This window comes from Dendroctonus ponderosae, unplaced genomic scaffold, assembly GCF_020466585.1.
Source record: "Dendroctonus ponderosae isolate FM_Combo_2020 unplaced genomic scaffold, Dpon_F_20191213v2 Dpon_F_20191213_12, whole genome shotgun sequence".
Lineage (NCBI taxonomy): Eukaryota > Metazoa > Arthropoda > Insecta > Coleoptera > Curculionidae > Dendroctonus > Dendroctonus ponderosae.
The window spans coordinates 3,063,563-3,068,889 of record NW_026017316.1 but is presented as its reverse complement, the minus strand read 5'-3'; positions in this window follow the sequence as shown (position 1 = coordinate 3,068,889).

The window sequence follows — 5,327 nt, the reverse complement described above, 5'->3', positions numbered from 1 at the left end:
CCCCCCGCTCCCAAAAGCCCGCCGCCTGCCGGCGGCTTCGAGGAGAGCCCGCACTCCAAGTTTCTCAAGTACACCGAACTGGCCAAACAATTGTCTAGCAAATACGTGTAAATAGGTTAGACCTACATTCCGGTTGACTGGTGGGCGTGGCTTGTAGGCAAGCTGCAGCGCTGTCAAACTTTCGCATTGTTCGCAAGCGCCACCCCGCCCCCACTCAACTCAGTCTCGAAAGCTTGTGTGCCGCCCTCCATGGGCGGCCCTTTGTGATGTTATCATATCGTCGTTGAAACAAAAAAAAAACCGGCAACAAAGTTAGTAGGCTTAGAGTTTTTAGAGTCGTGAAGGTTGTAAATTTGGGCGAATCGCCGCCCCGCCCACACCTCTCTCTCTCTCTCTCTCTCTCTTTATCTCTCTCCCCCATCACGTGATTGATTATTATTATGAATTTTGATTGTTATGCGGATTTTTCGAGTCACCCTGTACATAGTATACATATGGATATTTATATGGTATTTTAGTCAGTATTTTGGGAACGCCCCCACGCGGGCAAGTATTACAAAGTCTTAGCGTTAGAGAAGAAGAAGAATATTGTTTAGTTGATAAGACGGGAGCAGGATGGAAGAGGAGGGGTAAACGTCAGTGGGCCCGACGCCTCCTAGACCTTACTTAGTATACGTATGTCGTAACTAATAATAATAATAATAATAATAATAATAATAATAATTATAATATTACTATCTCTTTCTTCCAATTGAGACGCCAATGGTTTTAAGGAAAATTGAAAAAAAAACTATTTATCAATTATTATACTACTACCTACACTGAATAATACAAAACGATGTATACGCATTAGCTGTAATCTCGGCAGACGCTCCATTTACGTTGAGAATTCCGAATTCTAACCTTATTATTTGATTGATTTGTTGTATTTGATCGCAAAAAGCTCAAATAATAAATATATGTTGAAAAAATCCAGGCTCTGCTTTCATTTCCCACCCCAAATTCCCCGCAGCTGGCTGATGATGGCTGCTGATGATGGTAGGCGAAACGTCGCCTGGGTTTTCGATGGAGTCGCCTGGTTTCGCGCGCTGTCAAGCAGTGTTTTGACGTGCTGATTGCGATTGCTCGCTGGGAAAATGGGCGAAATGTCATTTTCTACTCTCCTTTAGGGGAGTGGAAAATGAGAAAGCCCTGTAGCTCGCTTATAGGGGCTTTGGGGCAAAAAGTGAATGGAAGGTTTTTTATGCGTTTTCACTCGCTCTATCCAGCGGTGTGCTCAGATTTTCCGTACAAGGTTTCGTTTGGGGGATATGGGATTTTTTTCGTGTGGGACTGCCATGGCTCGAAAACCGGTCACTGGGGGGTTTTGCAAAAGTCACCCCTGGCTGCCTGGGGGGGATTCGAACGTTTTTTCGAGAACAGGTTTTTGATGGGAGGCCCCGTTTGGGGGGGAAAAAATTTAAATGTCTTGAAACTAAGGAAAATTGCCTGAGTATGGCCTAATTCTCGAAACTTTGCCTGTTATTTCGAGTGAGTTGCCTGGTTCCCGAGTTTGCTCCAAATTCCAGCTGTTAAAAATGAGCTGAATTTCCCAAAGTTTCCCCCGAAATCCGCAGGATTTTAACGAAATGTTCAGTAACTCGCTTATGGTGCACGTTAGCGAAAAGCGTTAGCGTTTTTGGCAGTTTCGCCCAAACCCTTCTTCGGAGAGCTTTGGGAAAAATCACCCTTGGGTGGAGTGAAACAGCCCGGACTTTTTGTGAAGAGCAACATTCTTTGTTCGGAAGCCTCGTTTAGGAGGAAAAAAATAAAATGTGAAGATCGAACAAAATCTCCAGGCCCAACCAGATGAATTTCGGCAGCAAAAATCCAAATTGGTTTTTTGGAAATTTTTCCACTGCGATCTGCTGCACATGGACAAAAGGGATGCCAAACTGACTGGGTTTTTCCGGGAACCAACTCCAAACGGTGATAGGGGGGAAAAACGAAAAAGTCACCACAGGCTCTTATGGGGGCCGGAACTTCAAACTTTCATAACTTCCCCAAATTCGCCACAAATCGGCTCATTTTCACACCCGGCATTTTCCCACCCCAGGCGAGCAGATTTAAGAACAATTGGCAACCTTGGGGATCCAGGGGGGAAAGGTCCCCATTAAGTCCCATGCAAAATGAGTTTGAGACCTAAAAAAGCCTGACAGCGAGTGTTTTGTAGGGATTTATGACCATTAATGACTTTTGCAGACCGTTCATGATCCGCCAAGTGAAAATCTGCTGAAAATTCCACCTGAAAAAAATTGCCAGTTTTGGGAAATTTGCCCTCGAAAATCGTGCAAAAACCCGAAGATTCTCAATAGCTCGCTTACAAAGCACTTGAGAGCAAAAGTGAATACCAGCGTTCTTGTGCAGTTTCGTCCCTTCTGTCTAGTGATGTTTTCTGATGTGGGCCAGCGTTTTTAGTTTTGGAGATATGTAGGTTTTTTTGCAACCAACGTTTTTGGGATTTATGCGAAAACTCTTCTTCAAAAGCGGCTGCAGCAATTTTTCTTAGATACCCCGGGACTGTCCGCATGTTTTATCAGGAGCAGCATTTTTCGCTAGGAGGCTTTGTTTTTGAGCAAAAAAAATAAATGTCAAAATCGCCCGTTTTTCCTTGATAGACCTTCAAAAATTTTGGAGCAAAACTCTTTTTTTGGCACATTCCAAAAATTTTTTGCTTAACTGTTCACTGGGTTAAAACGCATCCCCAAACCAGCCCAGAAGCGTTTCCAAAAAATTCCCCCCCAATCTGGGGGTGAAAAGCGAAAAACTCACTACAGGCTCTTATGGGAAGCAACGCTTCAACTCTTTAGAACTTCCCCAAATCCCCCCCGAATTTCACCATTTTCGCACACAGAAGTTATGGGGGTATACTTGGACAGATTAAGTCTCAATTGCAGGAATTGCAAAGGGAGAAAAAATATAAATAGCAAAACTCACATCCCTTATGGGTCTGAAAGTTCCTTAATGTTGGAAACTCTGGCCTGATTTCTTTCTGAGTTTCTACTCCAAAGCAAGCAAACAACCGTGCAGAAGCTGCGGCTTTGAAAAATCGACCATCATTAAGAGGGACAACTTGATTAGACGAAGAATCCGGTCAAAGTCGGGCAAATCTGCGTAAAGTGGCCGGTAGTCGAGGACGCCCAGTGGCGCATTATCATAAACTTCGCATAATCGCACCTTTTCTCCCATAGTGAGCCAGTGGCGCACCGCATGGGCATGAGGAGAAAGGGGAAAGGAGAACGTCCGTCCAGCAGATGATAAATGCGACTTTGTTCTTCTGCTCATTTCGTTGGGGGGAAAGTTTCTGGTGGGGCCCGGCGAGAAACTAATAGGAAAACTTCCCAATAAACGAACAATCGAGTTTTACGACAGAGACATCAAAAGTCTCAGGCGGCATTGCCTCAATCAGTAACAACAGTTGCCTGATAAAACAATCGAGAGCGGAGCGAAGAAAAATTCCCACGAACGGCATTCGGGCGCGCATTGTCACCCGGCCGCCTATGATAACAGCTTATTTACCGAGCCGACATAATTACCTGCAAATGCGACTTTTACGGCCAATAAACATTTACACACAATAAACGTACGTGGAACGGGCCTAGAAAAGTGTGTGAATTTCCAATGGGGGGCCCCACATTTCCGCCCGCATCCTACAAGCGCCGCCACTGAATTATTCATCCAGTCAATCAAGGGCTTCGTCACATTTTGCGCATAATCGGCGTGTTTATTTGGGCCACCCGGCACCTTTTTGGGCGAAGATTTGGATTCCTTGAGCAATTCCAGTGTGGTTTGATGGGTCACACTTGATATCTCGGAGGCTTGGTTTGGCAGCCAGAAGACTTTCCGCCCGAAACATGCGAGCATCGGATGACTAATTTTCATGCTAGACCCCAAGTGTGACCCATCAAGTCAGGCTAGAATTGGCTGGGTAAAACGAATTTGGTGCGATCGGGGTAAGTTTCGGAACTTTGAGGCCATTTTCAGGGGTTTGATGCAAACAGGCGCCAGCAGCCTGCTTAGCCTTGGGTTTTCGGGAAAAGTCTTTAGGGGCTTTTTTGCGACGGGGTAACACCTCTATGCAGTGGCGGGCTCGCATCTTTTCTGCTGTCGTCAGTTGGGGAGATTTTCAGTTTTTTGCCATTTTCTCCTGAACCAGCTGCGCAAAGCCTAAGGCCAATTTGTCCCTGTGTAGCTCTGGACGTTGCGCAATATTCATATAGAGTCACCTTTTTTGCTGCAGCGCTTAGTTCACCCAGAAAACCACATTAATGTTCGATTTATTTGGGCCACCGAGTATCAGTGCTCAAATTCCGACTCCCCGGGAAATTCTAGCCTGATTTGATGGGTCACACTTGGCATCTGTCACTGACCGTTTGGGAGCCAGAGGGCGCTTTCCCCCCTAAACAGCTGAGCATCGAAGGCGCAGTTTTCATGCTAGACCCCAAGTGTGACCCATCAAGTCAGGCTAGAATTGGCTGGGAAATGCGATGCTGGTGCGATCGGGGTAAGTTTCGGAACTTTGAGGCCGTTTTCAGGATTTTTGGCTGTGGAATGAGGTCAAAAGACAAGGCATTAAACCATCGAGCCCAGAACCAGAAAGGCCCAACATCCCAATGCTTTCGAGCAAAAGACGTAAATTCGACGTGTAGGTCATTTGTACGTCCTGTCGCGGTCCCTGGCCAAACCAGCGGGTTCTAGTGGTGCAAAACAGTGCAGGGGGGTGCGGCGCACCCACATCGACCGGGTCCCCATCGGCTACCCCCCGCCCCGTTCCCCCCCGGGCGTCGCGGCGCCCCAAATGGCTTCGGGTGATAAAAACGCCCGCGTTCTGGTGCGCGCTTGTAAAAACTTAACACTTACATAATTCTTCGGATATTATCTTATATTTAGACGCGCTTCCGGTTACAATAGAGATTTATAGGACGGCCTTAATGAAAGTTAGGTATTAAAAAGACGCCTCGTGTCAGCCCAGCACCGAGCGGTTAAATATTAAACGGCGCGTAATGGGCGCGGTAAAAGACTGATAAGTGCGGTTTTACAGCCCCCGTGTGTTGGCTGTTCACCTGGGGGGTGTAAATTGCCCGTTTCCCATCCGCTTGTACAGGGTGGCCCAAGCAGAGTGGTTCCAATCGCACTGGCCGAGAAGGCGAACGCCCGCGGCCAATGGACGGACCGACCTTAGTCCGGGCAATTATTATTATTTATTGAATTGATCACAGAGCCAGAACGGACCAAATGAAATTTATAATGACAAGCTAAATAAATGTACGTCATAATCATTAATTAGA